We start from the raw sequence: 19,981 nt of genomic DNA on the forward strand, positions 1-19,981 counted from the left end.
GCTGCCAGATGTGGGAACATCTGTTTTGAATCCCAGGGTGGGCATTTGCAGAAAAAGAGGTGTCAGCATCAGCGAAGAATAGGTTTCTATTTCTTCTCTCCAAGAGCTCTGGAGACCTGGCAAACTAACTGATTGCTGGGCTAGAAAGAGTGAAGCCTTGTGTTAGATGTAGAATAAATACAGTATTGCCTTTGTTCTAACTGGACAGTGGAATGCATCCTTTCATTAACGTTGCTTTATCAGGCTTTCACGCTAAGTTCAGTTTGAAATACTACTGCTCAATGCTGTATCAATGGGATACAAGCCTCAGATCAGTGTCCTGGGCCCAGGTGTAGGGGAGAATTAGGTTTGCAGATGGAGCAAGTGTCTGAGTAGAGAGGTATTTATTTTTTGCTTGTGTATTTCTACTTTCTCTGTTACACGTTAGTAGAAAGTCATACATTATATCTAGGTAAGCATATTCCTAACTGTTTCAACACAGTTGGTGCGGATTATAGGCCTGAAAGAAAGGAACTGCACCTCCAGACACAGACCAGGTTCACTTCCCAACAGGGCCACCATGACCTAGAAGAAGGAAAAATACATAAGTCCAGGGCTCTCTACCTATAAGCGTGAGTGACAGTTATATTTCTGAACTACTTTGACCCAAAGAATTTATAGCATTTACGTTTCTTGCTATTTATTATTCTAATTGTTCAAATATTTTTTCTTGTCACAACACCAGAAGGTGGATACATTTCACCCCCTTTCCAAACCATAAACCTAGAGCTTTGAGAGGACAAGTACTCTGCCTCTAGATGACCCAGCAAGTCAGAGAAAAGCCAAGAATGAAAGCAGTGTTCCTGTCCTTGGGCATCCTGCCACTGTTCTGGGCATGAGTAGCTTCCAGATGGAGCTAAGATCAAACCCTGTATCTCCAGTCATCAAATCTGGTTGTTTCTGAGGCTGCATTGTTATTGTGATGACCAGGTAGATAAGTCTTGAATGACTGGGGGTGGAGGGGGGATGTACTGAATAAGTAGTTCACCAGCCTACCCTTCCTGCCTGCACCTTGTCTCCTCAGATACTGATATGTTGTGTCTCTGACGATGGTTATGAGTCAGCCTAGGCAGGAAGATGATAGAGTCACTGTTAATGCGTACTTGCCTGCTTGGCTGCTTTCTTTGCACTCCAGCATTCCTACCTGGTGTGTGGTACATTTTTGTCATTCCACAACGGTCTGCCGTGCACATGACCCCTCAGAAAGCCAGTCTACATCTATTTACATCAGCTGCCCAGCTGCCAGCCTCCTCACACCCCTGTCTGCCTGATGGGACAAGATGAAATCTGTGTAAGGAGCTGCCTTTCAGGGACATGAGTGGGATATCGACAGAGTTCCAGAAACTGTGGTCAAAGTATAAGATCCCTGGGACCACAACCTCTAGGCGTTGGAGAAAGATGCTTTCAGGAAAGATTTTTCTGGGCACTGACTCCTGGCCAGATGAGAGCTGGTTTCTTGGTATTTCTATCCTGTTGTGTCATTTCTAGGAAAGAAGTTCTGGCCAAATAAATTTTCAAGGGATTTGATATAGTTGCTAAAAATTCTGTGCAAATCAAATAAGGACCAGCCTAACTACCCTATGTTTCAAATATCCTATAAAACCCTCTCAGGTGAGCTTTTTTCTTTTTCTCAAAAGGTCAGCATTCACAGCACTAATCGGGGACTTGTAGTTGACAAGGCTGAGCTTCTGGTTAGTTGAGTAACAGTCTTTCCTTGATTTTATTCAGATCATTTCAGTGCAACCAGTTTGTGTGTGTGTGTGTGTGTGTATCCTTCTAAAACAATGTGTTAGGTCTCTTGTCCAGGGCCTGCTTGACTGAAGAGAATGCTGTGAAAAATAGCTCTCAATTCAGGTCCACCTAGTCCCAGAGATTTGGGACCAGATAGCTGGATATACGACAGCTCTGTTTGTTCCTTTTCCTCTTCCTTGTCCCTTTTAATACTGAACTGTTTCAACAATGTTCATTTCCTCCAGAATCTAACTTAGCATCCTGGAGAAGCCTGAGGCCACTCCTGTAGCAGGAAGCTGCCCTAGATTTGGGCAGTAACCAGTAGAACTTGATACTGACGCCAGAGTGTAAAAATAAACACCTCCTACAGTGCTGTCTTAATCCATTGGCATCAGAGTTGCTATTATTAACCCGGAGGCCTCACAGGCAGCTGTGATGGGCAGACAACAGCCTGGACAGACCTATCCTGCCAGCTTGGGATCAGACTGTTTCTTTCCTACATCTACTGGAATCTGATCTGGGGCCCCTGGAGAATTACCGTCAGTCTGGGAGCATGCCCCACAACAGGTAATACTAGAGATGGATTAGTATCTTTGGTTTGAGAGAGCCTTAGGCTTCCAGGGCCAGCCTGCCAGTCCAGAGTGTAATGGGCACATAAGGATTACTGACTCAGTTCTAGTGCAGGGGAGGGAAAAAAGGAACCTGACTCTTTCCAGTTCCTTTGGCTCTCAAGAAGTTTTGCCTGCCAGTTCCCTGGACCTTGGGTCTTTAGGTTTTCTGGGAAATTGGGGAAGGAGAGAGGAAAGGACTCCATTGGTCATCTGCTAAAGATATAATAATAATGGTGACCATGACTGAGCACTTACCTTGTGGTAGGCACTTACATACAATATCTTATTTAATTCTACCTCAAGCCTTTGAAGGGAAAATATCATAACAGTTTTTCAAATGAGGAAGCTGAAGTTTGGTGGAGTTGAGTAACTTCCCTATATCCACAGCTGGCAAGTAGCTTGTCAGATTTGAATCCACAGCTGTCAACATCAAAATTCATACTCTTGAATCATTACAGAACATAGGTCCTGAGTATTCAGGGCCCAGGCAAGACTCTGGCCACCTGCTTTAAAACTTTTTTGTTTAAGTAAATATCATTTTACTCTCACTTTAGTCTTATAACCAAAGTAAGTACAGTAACTGGTACACAGAATGGTCTTTGCTGCCACCAGCCAGTGAGGCAGTCCCAGTGCTCTTATCAAGTACTGTGAGTTGAACCCAGAGACTCTCATCTAAAGTCTATTGGAAAACACATCACATCTAGGAAAAGGCTTTTGACTTGACTGAGGAGTCTCAGGGACTATGACCCCTCTGCTGAGAGCAGGGCCAGACCAGAACCTAGTTCCCTGAGGAGCGCAGCTTTGATGGCTTCCAGCAGTCATGCTGAGGGAGGAGTGTGCTTGAATGAAACTATTTCCTTGAAGGGCAGTTAGCTGTCTCTCTCCTCTTTCTCCTACCTCCCCTACCCTGTCCCCACAACTGGCTTGTGGTAACTCAATCTAGATTCTTCTCATAGCCTACCTCACTGTGCATATGAGGCCTTTTATTTACAGCTTTTGACAGTCTGATTGGTTAGCAGCTAACCAGCCTGCACGCCTCAGTCCACTGCCTGGAGGGAGGGGAAGCAGAAAACACTCTGGCCTTGCTTCCTGGAGTCTAGGAGCCAAAAGGAGCAGCCAAAGGAAGAGCAAGGGGTTGTTGACCACACTGAACAATCAAGGAGAAGCATAGGGGCGTTTTTTGACCCAGCTAACCTGCTTCTGCAAATATACACTTGAGAGCTGTCTTCCAAGCAGAGCTGCCCACGCTGGACCTTTCAGCACCCACCCCTAGTAACTGTCTCTGGTGTTGGTGGTTTCCTGCTCCTTGGCTGCGCACCTGCATCTAGCATTAGGAGGCCTTATCTCTCCATCTCTTTATCTACTGCTGTATCTTCCATACCCTCATCTGAAGAACTGTCTGTCAAGGTAGGAACTAACTCTTTCCTAATTCTCTATAGTTCTTCTCTTTCTCCCTAACCTACATCCTCAAAAGAGGTAAGGTTTACAGCAAATTCTCAATCTTTAGAGACTTCTAACTGTAGTAGTTAGAAGCCAGGCACTTGGAAGTAGAGGGGTGTGTGTGTGTGTGTGTGTGTGTGTGTGTGTGTGTGTATCTGTGTATTTATATTGAAAGGGAGAAGGATGAGAGGGAGGACATCTATTAGCATACTGTACAGGAACCTTCCTTTGGGCCTAGGGTTTTAATTGGGCTTAGTTTGTAATTAGAGCTGAAAGGGACCTTAAGAAGTCATCTGATTTAGCCTTCTGCCTCCAAACAGGTGCTGGGTTGAGCTAGGGAGAGAATCAAATGATAGATCTAATGGAGAAAGGCATACACTTGCTGGCTGGATTAGTGGAAGAGAATATTTTTCTAGGTATAATCCCTTTTGAGCAGAGGGAGACCCTGGGACAAAGCTGAGTTTATTACTATATTTTTATGGAATAAAGAAAAGTGACCCTTTACAGCTCAGTGAGGGTCAGGGGCTTTTCATGGGTATAATTCCTGGTGCTATAATTCACAGTCACCATTCATTGAATTGGAGCTTTGGGAACTTCAGGCACAGCTGAGCCTGAGAGGTAAAAGTCTTCGAACTTGTTGGGAGTTCCACCCCTAGATGTTCTGTCTGTGATTTTGATTATGTGAAAGGTGCCTGCAAATTTCCAGTTCATAAGGGAGGAGATAGACTTGGAAGAAAGAAGATATGCCCACACCAAGTGGTCCTAGGAAAGAGCCCATTTTACTTCAGTGACAAGCCTCTTCTAGAGTGTATATGACTTTTGAGAGTGGACGGTTAGCTGAACCTTTCTGTAACATATTTGAGAAGCCAAAAGAAAATCAAGCTCTGTGCTTCAAAAGAGGACTCTGCATTAGGGAGGCCTGATAAGGAAGCAGCTGGGTGTGTCTGGAACAGCCTTTCAGGCTAGTCTTCTTCCAACACACTCCCAGCAGGCTGGCCGGCCTCACTGGGAGTCCAAAATAACATGATGCCAGTTCAGAGCAGCAGCCTCCTCAGCCTGGAGCAGCTACACACAACCTGGAGGACAGACAGATGTGCTCCTGGGCGTTGGCTGCTATTTCTTTTGTGGAATGAGACTCCTGATTCCACAGCCAGGTGCTCTCAAGCATCCAACAACCTGTTTGTTCTCTCCTTGCATCTCAGCCCAGACACCCACAGGAATCACTATTACCACCAATTCTTAAATCTCCAAATCCCTTTCAGCACCTCTCACACATTTCAGAGAGAAGTACTTGTCTTGTAGGGAATTCAGTCTCTATCAAATCTCATGGCATAAAGACATAGAACTTTGACAGGCACGGAGGGTAATTACACAAACTGATTTTTCTGAATTCATGCAGAAAGTTCCTTTCTGAACTCAGTAAGTCTGCTCTTAGTGCAGTAATTGACATCATTTTCCAAACATGCTTGATTTGAGATCCATGAAGAAAGAAGGATGATTTCTATCAGTTAAAAATTTGTTTCACTGCCCATTTCCTTGACCCCAACCAAACATGCTTAGTCTTGCCTTTGCCCAGAGGTTTTCAGAATTTTTTCCTCTAAGCTCTAGGATTCTCCCCTGCTTCAACCAGAGTAGCTCTGTTTTATGTACTGGGGCCGAAAAAGTTTGAAACCATTGCTCTAACCCTGATCTCACATCCTGAAACATCTTTCTTGCTGCCCAAGCCCTCTCCAGAGGCGTGTTGGCAATGATTTTAACAAAATTATGAGCCCCTAAGTTGAGCTCTTACCCCCAAATATCCGGCACAGTGCTTTATACACAGTGGGAGTGTATACAGTGGATATTTGTGGCTTGATTGCTTGTTTGATTGATTGATTGACTCCTGAGATGATAGTAATTAATGCTTTGGGATGTTTCTACATCAGAGAGTATATAGTAAATTATAGCTTACTTTTATTCATTATGATTAGAGCACTTCTGACCTTTCCCACTGGAATCAGTCATGCAGTCTGAGGTGAAAGCATGGCCAAAAGGAGTTACCTGACATAGGATGTTGCTGGTGTAGGGGATATCTGACTAGGTTAACACAAGCAAAAATATTACCTGCTGATTTCCAAGGAAGAGTATCCTGAGGTGAAAGGTAAGCAGAGTAATTATTGGGAAAGACTAGGGACAGAGATGTACTAAGATCACATAGTCTTATCTATTTTTTAGTACTGTTTGCCTTCTCTAAAAATCACCTGCCTGGATAATTTCCAGAATTACTCAATGTCTTGATTATGGAAAATGCAGATCTTTTTCTTCACTAAGCTACACATGAAACATCATCCAAGCTGTTTATCTGTATCCCCCAGGATATCTTTTGAGGGGAGAGGGGTTGGCTTTATTTTGTTTTTAATCAGTTTATGTTTTATAAAAGTGATGTACATATTTAGTTTTTAAACAGCCAAATAATTTAAAAAAGGACATTAGTGGGAAAACTGGCAAAATCCATATAGTCTGCAAGTTTAGGTAATAATAATGTACTCAATGTTGATTTCCTTGTTTTGACAAATGCACTATGACTATGTAAGATGATAACATTAGGGGTACTGGTTGAAGGACATATGGGAACACTCAACTTTGCAACTTTTCTAAAAGTTATTCTAACATAAATAGTTAACTTTTAAAAGTTTGTACACAAGGTCTTCACAGTGAAAAAGTCAAATAGTGCCGTGTCTGAGAGAATAAGCATCAAAATCAGTAATACCAGCGGTAGATTATGACCCATTGAATTAAAAAAAAAAAAAAAGAAGCAGCAGCAGCCAAGAATCTATACTGACACCAAAAATAAATAAATAAATAAACAAATAAGAAGGAAAAGGGAAATCTTATATTAGATTGCCAGCGAGTAAATGTAGAAGGAATAATAGAGAGAAAACCATCATTTTTCAACCATCACAGTAAATAACTGATTCAGGCAAAAATCATCAGTGGATGTTGGATGCATTTTTAAAGAGTAATAACAATGCATTACATTTCTATAAAATGTTTATAATTTATAGAGCACTTTCACACACTGTTTTGAGCAGACTGTTGTTCAGATCTATAGCAGGAGGTATGACGTATCTCCCCCTTAACCTCCACATCCTTTTTTCACCTAGGGACTTCCTATAAAATAACCTAGTTTAGGCATAAGAATACTGATTAGCCAATGGTTATATTCATATGTGTTTTATTTCAGCACCCCAGGATCTCTCTAATAATCTCTTGCTAATTGCTTATCTTTGAGATTTTAGCCTTTATTGAAAACATTTCACACATAGCTAATTTATATTCTATATCTGACATTCTTAATATTCAAAGTTCTTGCAGTTTAAATCTATTATTTGTTGTTTTCTGTTATTCTTTCATGGTATCTTGCTTTTATGTTTATTTGTGATCTTTTGATACAGACTAATTTTTGCTTGCCCTTTAATCTTGAGAATCCTATCGGCTTAAGTTGGAGATACTTTCTCCAAAAGTTGGGAGAAATCATCAACCCTAGATCACTTGAGCTTGCTTCAAGGGTCTCAGCTTAATGTGGGAGTCTTGGATTTAGCTTTCTTGCCTTTCTAGTGGTCCAAGACTTGTCATTCTGACCACAGTAGGAATACATTGGGAATTAGCCTTTGAGAAACCCCTTATCCTCCCTCTTGCTTATTACATAGCTCATGATTTTTCCCCTTTTGGGAGTGGGGAAAGTAGCCTTGAAGATTTTTCCTACTTACTGTGATCCCTGAAATGCTTTAAGAAGCATAGGTTTATAGAAAGAAGTTGTGGTATATGTGTGTGTGTGTGTGTGTATACACACACACACACACACACACAGATATACATACACACAATGGAATACTACTCAGCCGTAAAAAAGAATGAAATAATGCCATTTGCAGCAACGTGGATGCACCTGAAGATCATTACACTAAGTAAGCCAGAAAGAGGGAAAAAAAATACCATATGATATCACTTATATGTGGAATCTAAAAAAAAAAAAGGACACAAATGAACTTATTTACAAAAAACAGAGACAGAATCACAGGCATAGAAAACAAACGTATGGTTACCAAGGTGGGGAAGGGGTTGAGGAGAGATAAATTGGGAGTTTGGGGCTTGTAGATACTAAGGTCCTACTGTATAGCACAGGGAACTATATAGTCAATACCTTGTAATGGCCTACAATGAAAAAGAATATGAAAAGAAATACATATGTAATATATATAAATATAAATGAATCACTATGCTGTACACCACAAATTAACACAACATTGTAAATCAACTGTACTTCAATTTAAAAAATTTAAAAGTTAAAGTATATGTTATACAGGATATAGTTTTTTGTAGTTAGAAAGGGCTCCCTTACTAAGTTGTTCACCATAATTCAGGAAGTAGAAGTCTCTGTACAATTTGATATCTTACTTTTTAAAATTAGCTTTTAAGCTTTTTTCTCTATCAGTAAGCATTCATTATAAACATAATTCCTATGATTCCATTATATTCCCTTGCATGACTAGACCACCATTCAATAGCCATTTTTCTATTGGACATTTAGAATGTTTCCAACTTTTTGCTGTTACAAATAATACTGCAGTGAACATTGTTGTGCTAATGTGAGGAAATCAGGGGGTTAAGGATATAATGGAAAATCATAGCTGTTACTCTGGGCAGGGGCTATAAACTCAAATGCTTTATAGGATCCAGGCAAATAAAGCAATTGAGTAAAGTGAGCCAATGAAGCTGACTAGTACAAAAGACCAAAAAGAGTGGTGGGAGCATGTCAGACTGAAGGGCACATGCCCATCTTACAAGGGCACCCACTTCTCCAGCTGATTGTTACCATCTAGGAATGAGGGTCTGATGTGGCAGTCTTCTGATTTTTCAAGCAAGACAGACTGGAAATCCAAATTTTTTTTTTAAATCTCCAAAAATTTTGTGGTGGCATTTTTACTGTGTAAAACCTGTTGACACACGATGTGACTGTCAGGCTGTCACTTTGCAACCTTTGCTCTAGGAACATGACTGTGGGAACAAATGGTGGTGAAGAACTGACTGAAGACATGGTGCTCAGTCAGCTTTCCATTCCTCAGTATGAAAATGGAGAGAAATGAGATCTTAAGAGTTGAAGATCTTAGCACTGAATATTTATTTACTAAGCACTTTACTAAGGCTCAGCTTTTTAGTTTTCATCTTACTTCCTTCCTCTCCTCCTTCTCATCAAATATGCTATTCCCAGGCTAAGCTAGCCATCTGAAAGCTGACTTGGGTCCAGCTAGCCTGCTGGGCTTGCCATTCAATAGCTTTACCAAACAAACATTGGTGGTGCCCTACTAAGTGCCAAGGCTCTGTGCTCAGAATTACTTATCAAAATATAAGGCGTAGTGCCCCTCCAAAAGTGTGCTGTCATCAAGGGATAAATAAAATAAAATGGCCAAAGCTTGGTACCAAGTGAGTTTGTATAGACAGTTGGTATTAAAGAAGTTCAAATGAAAGACTTTTACTGATAAAGAAAAGCTTCCAGACATGGTAGAATTTGACCTAGAACCTTAAAAAAAAAAAGTGAAGGGAAACAGGGAGTGCATTCCAGATATCTTCCCAGTGGAGTGGGCCAAAAATCAAACTTCAGAATAAATTTGGCATGTGACGGACCATGATTGGATAAGTAGGAAGGAACTTTGAAGACCACATTAAGGAATTTGGATTATCCTATAGACAGTTGGGAGCCACTAGAAGTTGACATATTGAAGGCAGTTCTTTGGGGAGATCAGTCTTGTGTCAGTATTATACAGGATAGCTGGGAGGAAAGAGCCACAATGAAAGCAAGAAAACTAGTTAGAAGATTATATAATAATTCAGAGGATTGGTGATGCGGGTCTGAACTAGGATGACAGGAATAAAGATGGGTAGGCAAAGTAACAGGCGGTTAAGAACACTGACTTTGGAATCAGACAGATCTGCATCTGAATCCCAGATCAGACATTACTGACTGGGTTACCTTAGGAAGGTTATTTAATATCCCTGAGCCTCGGATTTCTCATCCATAAAATAGAGATAATAATACTTAGTTAGAGAGTGGTTATATGGATTAAATGAGATAATGTAAGTGCTTAGCATAATAGTTGGAATTTAGTAAAAGCACAATAAAATATTAGATCAATACCTAAAATATTGGAAGGAAGACTTAGCATGACTTGGTGATCATCTGACTGTGAAGATAGAGGATTCTTATATTTTCAATTTTGTGTTACTGGTAGTCCAAAGAAAACTGGTTTGAAATAGAAAAATTGGTTTGGTTTTAAATGTGTTGAATTTGAAGTAATGGTAAGAAGTACCTAATAGGCTATTAGAGATTTAATTCTGTAAGTTCAGGAAGAACATAAGGTTTGGAAGTCAAAAGCATAATGGGAAAGACTAAACACTTCTCAGGTTGAAAAGACTTCAGGTCTGAGTCTTGCTATAAATCTGTATTTAAATATGGACCAGGCATTGTTTTATTAAACAATAAAGAATGATCTAAGAATTAGAACTAAGAGGGTTGGTGTTATAGAAACCAAAGGAAAAAGAGGGTTTCAGTGGGAAGAGGTGGCTAAGTATCAGGCAATTTAAATATTGTGAGTTTACAGCCATAAAAAAAGAATGAAATAATGCCATTTCCAGTAACATGATGGACCTAGAGATTATCATACTAAGTGAAGTAAGTCAGGCCACGAAAGACAATTATCAGATGATATCACTTGTATGTGGAATTTTAAAAAATGACACAAATGAACTTATGTACAAAACAGAAATAGACTCACAGACATAGAAAACAAATTTATGGTTACCAAAGGTAGGGGTGGGAGGAGGAATAAACTAGGAGTTTGAGATTAGCAGATACAAACTACTATATTCAAAAATAGGTAAACAACAAGGCCCTACTGTATAGCACAGGGAACTATATTCAATATCTTGTAATAACCTATTTTGAAAAAGAATATATATGTATAACTGAACCACCATGCTGTACACCAGAAACCGATACAATATTGTAAATCAACTTTTCTTAAGTTTTTTAAAAAATATTATGAGTTTTTGTACATATATTTTTGTTGAAGTATAGACAGTTTACAATGTTGTGTCAGTTTCTGGTGTACAGCATAACACTTCAGTCATACATGAATATACATATATTCATCTTCATATTCTTTTTCACCATAAGTTACTATAAGATATTGAATAGAGTTCCCTGTGCTATACAGTATGAACTTATTGTTTATCTATTTTATATATATTACTTAGTATCTGCAAATCTCAAATTCCCAATTTATCCCTTCCCACATCCTTCCTCCTCTGGTAACCATAAGTTTGTTTTCTATGTCTATAAGTCTGTTTCTGTTTTGTAAGTTAAGTTTGTCCCTTTTTTTGAGATTCCACGTAGAAGTGATATCATATGGTATTTTTCTTTCTCTTTCTGGCTTACTTAGAGTGACAGTCTCCAGGTCCATCCGTGTTGCTGCAAATGGCATTATTTTATTTTTTTGTGGCTGAGTAGTATTCCATTGTATAAATATACCACAACTTCTTTATCCGTCATCTGTCGATGGACATTTAGGTTGCTTCCATGTTTATGAGTTTAAAGATTAGAACTGCTTCAAACAGTTCAAGTATTCATTAGAACAAGCCAATCTTCTGGTGTTTAGGAAAGGGTTAAAGAGAAAGTAAAGTTAACATAGTTCATTCTTTCAAAAATTTTGGTATTGAAAAAAAAAAAAAACAAAACAGAAAGAAAGGTGAATTGTCTGAAGTTTTTGGGTTGACATGCCAGTGATACCCTCTGCTTTCTAGTACACTTGAGTTTCCACCTCCCCCACCCCTACCCCTACCCCCACCCCCACCCCCACCCAGTAAGAGAGCTTTGAAACACTTCTGCCTCTGTGGAGCTAATTGACATGTGTTTCACTATTTAAAGTATATTATTCAATTGTTATTAATATATTCACAGAGTTGTGTAACCATCACCGTAATCTAATTTTAGAACATTTGCAGCATCTGCAAAAGAAATCCTATACCCACTAACAATCACTCCCCATTTTCCCTTTCCCCACATCCCTGACAGCTACTCATCTACTTTTTGTCTCCATAGATGTACCTAGTTTGGGCATTTCATATAAATGCAGTCAAACACTATGTGATCTTTTGTTTTCTTTCACTTAGCATAATGTCTTCAAGGTTCATCCATGTTGTGGCATGTTTTACTGCATCTTTCCTTTTTATTGCTGAATAATATTCCATTTTATGAATATACCACATTTTATTAATCCATTGGTCTATTAATGGACATTGGGTTGTTCCCACTTTTGGCTGTTATAAATAATGCTGCTGTGAACATTCATATACAGGCTTTTGTGTGAACATGTTTTCATTTCTCTTGGGTGTGTATCTAAGAGTAGAATTTCTGGGTCAGATGGTAACTCTATGTTTAACATTTGAGGAACTGCCAGACTATTTTCCACAGTGATTGAACCATTGTATAATCCTCCCAGCAATGTATAAGGGTTCTAATTTCCCTCATCAAAACTTGTTACTGTCTTTTTTGTCTAGCCATTCTGGAAAGGTGAAATGGTATCTCATTTTAGTTTTGATTTGCACTTTCCTAATATCTAATGATGTTGAGCATCCTTTCATGTGCTTATTGACCTTTTGCATGTTTCCTTTAGAAACATGCAAATACTTTGCCCATTCAAATACTTTGCCCATTTTTAAAATTGCGTTGTATACCATTTTATTGTTGAGTTGTAAAAGTCCTTAATATGTTCTGGATAGAAGTTCCTTATATGATTTACAAATATTTTCTCCCATTCTGTGGATTGTCATTTCACTATCTTGATTGTGTCTTGAAGCACAAAAGTTTTAAATTTTTATGAAGTCCAGCTTACCTTTTTTTTACTTTTTATTTTTGTCACTTGTACTTGTGGTATCATGTCTAAGAATGCATTGCATAATTCGAGGTCATGAAGAGTTATTCCTAATTTCCTAAGTTTTGTTTTAATAGATCTTTTTTTCCCCTCACATGAACAGCAGGGGTCTTCTCTGTCAGCTTTGAGTCAGATCCGCCCACAACTTACTCTCATTTACACTTCCACTCTTTTTAGATTACTCTTACTCAACAAGACTGACTAACCACCATCTATAAGCCAAGTACTGTGCTAGGTATTATAGAAACACAAAATAAAAATAATGCTGTCTTAAGCTCTGGGTATTGGGGATACAAAGATGAATATAACATGGACTTTGCCATCTAGAAGAGCCATTAAGGCAGGTATGCAAACAAAACAAAACGAAAACCATAACTATGTCAAGTGACAAATATTTACTTAAAATCTCTCATGAACTGTTGTTTGTTATTGATGAAGTTTGCATCATTATACAGTGAAATGAGAAAAATAATGACAGTATACTTTTTTAATGAAATGATGGTGATAGTTGATGTAAGGTTTTGTTTTGTTTTGTTTTGTTTTGTTTTAATGATGTTACTTGGCAATATAAGGAACTGGCAATCCCATATTGATTCCCTGGTTTCTGTGGGATTTTTTTCCTTGTCTGTAAAATCAACAACTTGCAGCCATAGTTCAGAAGACAAAGATAATTTCTGGCTCTAGGGTAATCAGTGAAGACTTGATGGAGAAGTTGATCTGGGCCTTGTAGATTTTGGATAATTCCGAGTTTAGCCAAGTGTAACAAGCAGGAATATCTGAACAAAGGCAGCAGAATGGAAATGAACTTATGAAACAGGTTTGAAGGACTACAGGATGGGATGTGAGAAGTAAGGTTAGGTAGAGAGGAGTAGACAGCCAAGATGGAGGATCTTGAAAGCCAAAATGAGGAGTTTGAACTTGATTCTCTGAGTAATGGGAAACCATTAAAAGGGGCAGGAGGAGTGACATGTTGAATAAAGATGGGGCTTGAGGGAGATGAATCTGGCGGTACTGAAAGGTAAATTGCTGGTGAGAAGACTAGTTAGGAGGCAGTTGTGGTTTATAATGTGATAGTATTTATATTTTTGTTTCTAGCCAGAAAATAATTTTATCTTGAAACATTTCCTAAGTAGTGGCCCTCCAGTGCAGTTCATGGCTTGGCCTTACAGAAATTTCAGGGACAAAGACCCTAGCTCCAGAGCTCTTATAATAAGAAGCCAAAACTCCAAGCACTGGTCACGGAGATTGACTTTGCCCTAAGCTACAGCTGCTTGTCGAACCCCCTTTGAGGTCATTTTCAGCTAGAGGAGAGGGAAGTATGGTGACACCTTTCAGTGTCCCTGTGAGGATCACTAATGGTTAGTTTTATGAACAGCAGCCTTCCTCATTGTTTCCCATTTTGTAGGATCAAAGAGCCATGGCCCCTCAAACAAAACAAGGTTGGAGATAGGCTTTTGGGTCTTTAGCCACTTCTGTTCCCTCTGCAACTCAGCTCCTCTTAGAATATTGTTAGTGGGCACTTGAGTCTCATAGGGAATAGAAACAACAATAAGGGGAAAGAAAACACCTCTCTTCTGGATCCTGAGTGCTGGCTGATGTGGTCCTGGCCTGTAGACCTAAGGCTTCTTTTTAGGGACCTGAAATCCAAGGGCTTGGCTGTGGAGTCCAGATAGCAGTCAACACTGGAAGGAGCCCTGCCCTATACAGGGCTAGTGCTTGGGGGCCAAGCCCAGCTTGAAACCTTCTCTGGATTCAAGGGTGGCAGCAGGCGGCAGTGTCATGAACTGGACAGAGATGGTGCTACTATTTATTGTATAACTGGTCTGGCTGTGGTTCGCCAACATTAACTGATGCCCGCAGAACTTGCCTGGAACCTGAGGAAGGTGGAGCGGAGAAGGTGTGGAGGCTCTGTAGGTCCACAGACAGAACTGAGATTTTTCTCCAGCCTAGGGAAGACCACTCCTTTTCCTTAGCCTTCCTTTCCCTAGGAAAATAGGCTTCCTGTCCCTTGGCCTGGCTAGATGGACTCTGCCTCCCCACAGGCCCACCTGGACCCCACTTAGCACTGACCAAAAACTGATGTAGGTGAGAGGAAAAGGTTCTGCTCCAGCCACACTAATAGACCTTCTTAAGATCCAGGGAACTGAATTGGACCCTGTGGTAGAAAGGGGGCCTGCAGCTACCTTGGTTCTAAGGCTCACTGCCACCCTGTGTATAGAAGCCTGCTTATGGCCCAGTCTCTCTTTTTTTTCTGAGACAGACCCCATTTCTTTGAAGAGGTGCACCCTAGAAAGCCTAGTGCCAAATCTAGGGACTTGGTGTTACAGCTGGTAGAATGATAACTGGTCCCTGCAGCCTCCCTTCAGGGCTTCAGGAACCCCCTCCCAGGCTGGCTGCTCCACCCTGGGCTAGCCTGGAATCCTAGTGAAAGGAAAAAGCTGAAAAACAAGGAGTCATTCAGATTGGGTGAAAAGAGGAGGGAGAGGTTTCTGGCTGGGATCTGAAAGGAGGGGCCTAACGGAGGGAAGGAAGGAAGCTCTAAGCCTCTGCCCAGACTTTTTCCCGGAGACTCCTACGGACAGAGAGGAGCTAGGCCCAGCTCTCTCCGTATTCTTCTCTGCTGCTTTGAGAGTTGTCGCCTTCTAGCACTGACTGCCCTCTGTGGCCGCCTCCTTTCTCTACCCTCCCCCTTCCCCAGGCTAAAGGGCCCACAGGGACTGACAGGGAGGGAGGCTGAGCGGCTGTACTGTGGGCATGCCTGCTCCTTTCCCTTCCCCCTTCCCTTAGCAGCAACGTCACCGCAGTACCAGCGGCAGCAGCAAGGATACTGGGGCTGGGATTGCGCAGCCTCCCTGCATTAGCAACGATGCCATTGTATTAGCAGAAATCAGATCTTAGGAAATCAGCCGAGTTCCCCCCGTGTGGTCCTGTGGAACAGTGCCTCAGCTCAACTGTCAAGGTAGAGCTTGGTCGGAGTGCAAAAGGAGCAGAAGCCTCCGGATACAGCTCAAGGCTCCTTCCAGAGGTATGGCTCAGCGGGGCTGGGGGGAGGGGCAGGGCAGAGCCGCTAGGATAACCGATCAGCACATTTGGGCCCTGGCTTCTGAGGGTTGGCTTTGTCTTTCTGAAAGAGAGAGTATGAGAGCTAGCATGAGAGTGAACATTAGACGGGCTCATCTGTGCATACATTTGGGCTGTGGTGCAGAGATGGGGAAAACCAGAGGCTTGGGCTAATGCTATTTTGTCAAGAAGCAGAAGATCCACTTCTTCCTTTCTGAGCATTTCTAATGAAGCTGCAGTGGTGTCCGTCAGGGTGGAGGGGGTCAGATCTAGAAACAATGGCTTAATGGGAGGAGACACCCCTACAGCTACTGTAAGTTTATGATGGAGACATGCAGGGATCTGCACAGCTTTCCAGAGGAGGGACTGGGAAACATCAAGCCCATCCTTTCCCTCCATACACATATGTACATGCACATAGACGCACGTACCGTATCTTCTGGTGCTATGGAAGCCACCAGGCTACAGATAAGGATGGAGTAAGAAAGATTGCTGACCAAAAGGCTCCACATTTTGGGGGAGAGTGGTTGGAGGAGCAGTCACTGTAATGCCTAGGGCACCTGACCTGTTATAATCAGTCTTCTTATACAGACTTAGATTCCTAACAGGAAGAGACCTAAGCATAAGCTGATACTCCTGAATCCACCTTCCTGCTCTCTCACCTTCAGTCCTGTCCAGAAGAGGAGCCAGACAGGAATAGAGTTACCAGTCCTACTGAGGCTCCCCATCAGACCTCAGATCAAGGTCAGATTGCTGGAGAATAGCAGCTGAGTACACTGTCTTCCGCAACCTCCTTCAGGAGGCCAAAAAAGAGGGGGAAGGGATTCTATAATTGGCAGAAAGATACTGATGACCAAAGACTTTCTTCTGGAGTTTAGAGCATCTTCCTGCCCAGAGTTACTCTATTGCTAAGCAGATAGAGTTCTTTAAATTCCCATTTCCATTGATCACCTTGGTGGAGGATTCAAAAACATATACTAATAGGAGTCAGTAGTTCCTTGTGCAAAACATGGCTGGGGAATACACTGGGAAGTTGTGGGAGGGTGTTAGTTCCCAGGAAGCATCTAGGAATGTGAACTACAGAGCAGGGGAAAGAGGGCGTTGAGGACTGCGAATGGGGCAGGGAGATGAGGGCTGGGAACTGGAGCAGGAGGTAGGATTGAAGAGTGTTACTGGAGGAAAGGGACTGTAGGTTCAGAGAATAGCCAAGTGGGTAAAACAAACTCTGTACATGAAAACTAGAGGGTGGGCCTATCCAGGAAAGATAGGAAGCATCTGCTTTGGTAGCAGGGAAAATGCAGGGACTTTAGGAAGAGGGTGTGGCCCTGATCATTTTCTTTGGGAGGAGTTGTAGTGGAAAGAATTAAGAATTGGGCAGACCTGGGTTTGTGTCCATCTCAGCTGTATAATTATGGGTGGACTACTTTAACTTGCTAAGCTTCAGTTTTCTCATCTCTAAAATGGGAATGATTGTGCCTGCTTTAAAGGATTACAGTGGAATTAGAGATAATATATTTAAGTCACCTTTCATTGTAAGTGCTCAGTCAATGATCACTAACAAATATCATGATTATAATAGGCCAAGAGATACCCATTTGTGATGAGGGCCAGGAAGAGGGCTCTCATGGAAAGCTTTCCCTGATTCTAGAGAGCTAGACTTCATAACTTCATGCTGGCTGAGACCACCACTACTCTGGCTACCTGGTAGGCAGTGCTGAGAGCTTTCTTCTACTTTCTTTCTATTCTGGGTTCTCTATTCTTTCCCCTTCTTCATCTCCTATGTCTCTCTATTTAACCAGGGTAGAAGAAGAGTCTGGAATGAGCTCTTCCACCTCACTGTTTTCTCTTTATCTTTATTAGAGTTCATGGGCCACAATATTAAACTTGTCTTGTTACAGAACATGTCATTCCTGGGAGAGAAGTCTGAGAGACATGCTGTCAGTAAATGTGTTCTGTGGTATTTGAAATCAAGTTATGTGTACAATATACTCTCATTACATTCCTAACTGATAAGAAAAAAGGACAAAAGTTAGGATTCCTGAGTCCCGACTTAATTTTGTCGTTTATCCACTGACAGATCTTGGGCAAGTCATTTCTTTTTTCTGGGTGTTGGATTTTCTTGTTTTTTTAAATGAAGGCGGCTCTGTGTACTCTGTTGCATTGTTGTGAAGATCAGTAAGATGACATACATAAAAAAAATGCTGTATAAAAAAATGTGAAAGCATGGGCAAGACAGAGTACAGAGACTCACGAGATGCCTCCAGAACTTCACCTTGGAGGGCTGAACTGGAGTTGTCTATGGAGAAACTACTGACAGGATTTCCCTTGGTCATGTGGAGATCAGGAAGGAGTAAGACCTTCTCTGAGATGCAAAAATATAAAATAAAATGAAGTCAACCAGTGAAAGAGCTTTACACTTAAAATAGGATTCAACACAACCTAAATAGAAAAGCTAAAACTATGCAGCATTTAGGAAAAAACAGGAAAATTTCTTTATGATCCTAGGATAGACAAAGATTTCTTAAACAGGACACAGAAAGATTTAACCATAAAAGAAAAAAACAGATAAATGGGACTTCATAAAATTAAAAACTTCTGCGAATTAAAAAAACACCGTTAAGAAAATAAATGGGCAAGCTACATTTGAGAAAAAGCCACTTGAGAAAATATTCTCAACACATATCTGATAAAGAACTTGTATCCAGAATAAATAAAAAAGACTCTTACCACTCAACAATAAAAAGACAAACAAGTCAATTTTTTAACTGGGTACAACAGGAATCAATAAATAACTGAGCATCTACCGTGTTCTAAGCACTATTCATGGGTTCTAGGGATGGGGGTTGACTGTATCAGTTTCTGACCCCAAGAAATTGCACTCTAGTCTGGGAACAGATGTGTAAACATAACATAGTAAACTGTCAGCGCCGTCCAGGCAAAGATTCTTCATCACCCTCCATATCCATTTGTGCTTTATACCTGGTTTTGAGGATAAGCTTTCCAGACGCTATGTGTCACTGTGTTTTCCATTTAAATGTGTGTATGACCTAGTCATTGGTTTTGTGGGTCAGAATCATAAATTCTTATGTGTGTATAGTTGTGAATGCCTCTTGGAAATGGTGCTTTAAGAAGGGGATAGGGGGAGTATTCACTGAAGATTAAGTAATGGCCATAGCCCACAGGTACTCCTAAAATTACTGCTGTGTGTGCAAGAAGGTTCTGTATGCTCCATTTGGTCCAGGCTTCAGATTATGGCCAGGACTCTGGGGAAACCTAGTACTATACATAAGGTTTCAAGCCCCCTTCCCAGATCCCAAACCCATAGTATCTGTAGCCCTTAAAGAAAAAAATTGTTTAAATTATATACATAACAGGTATTTATTAGAAAATATGGATGAAACAAAAAAAATAAAATTAAAAGTAATCCAAAATCACTCAACAGAGATAAGCACTATTAACATTTTGCCCTACAGTCAGCTCTCCATGTCTTCCAGTTGTGCATGGATAGATTCAACCAACTGGGGATCAAAAATATTCAGGAAAAAAATTCCAGAATGTTCCAAAAAAACAACACTTGAATTTGCATGATCTGGCAACTATTTGCATACCGTTTACATAGTATTTACAACTATTTATGTAGTGTTTACATTGTGTTAGGTATTATAAGTAATCTGAAGTTGATTTAAAGTAAATGGGAGGATGTGTGTAAGTTATATGCAAATACACTATTTTATATAAGGCACCTGAGCATCCTTGGATTTTGGTACTGTATATGCTTTCAAGTTTTCTTCCATGCAGATTGCTATGGTTTGAATGTTTGTGTCCCCCCCTCCAAGTTAATAGGTTGAATTCTAACTCCCAAAGATAATGGTAGTAAGAGATAGGGCCTTTGGGAGGTGATTAGGTCATGAGAGCAGAGCCCTCCTGAATGGTGCTTCCATACAAGAGGCTCCAGAAAGAGCCCTCGTCCCTTACTTCCACCATGTGAGGACACAGGTAGAGGGTGCCAGATATGAACCAGGAAGAGGGCTTTCAGCAGAACACAACCATGCTGGCACCTTGATCCTACTCTTGGACTTTCCAGCCTCCAGAACTGGGAGAAATACATTTCTGCTGTTTATAAGCCACCCA

The 19,981-nt window shown here is 40.8% G+C and overlaps 1 protein-coding gene across 4 annotated transcripts in view; it reads left to right on the forward strand.

Annotated features, from left to right (window-relative positions):
- The window catches only part of RUSC2 (RUN and SH3 domain containing 2), a 51,497-nt gene that overhangs the window by 15,127 nt on the left and 16,389 nt on the right, over positions 1 to 19,981 (forward strand). Inside the window, exon 1 of one of the 4 annotated variants that reach the window (XM_032477940.1) lies at positions 2,202 to 2,337. The exons of 1 other annotated variant lie outside the window; for it this stretch is intronic. The gene's annotated coding sequence lies outside the window, so the exon portion shown is untranslated. Of the gene's footprint in view, positions 1 to 2,201; positions 2,338 to 15,211; positions 15,816 to 19,981 lie in introns of those variants that run through there. 2 more of the 4 variants (XM_006187881.3, XM_032477941.1) reach the window with 2 other exon arrangements.

The sequence above is a fragment of the Camelus ferus genome, chromosome 4 (assembly GCF_009834535.1).
Source record: "Camelus ferus isolate YT-003-E chromosome 4, BCGSAC_Cfer_1.0, whole genome shotgun sequence".
Lineage (NCBI taxonomy): Eukaryota > Metazoa > Chordata > Mammalia > Artiodactyla > Camelidae > Camelus > Camelus ferus.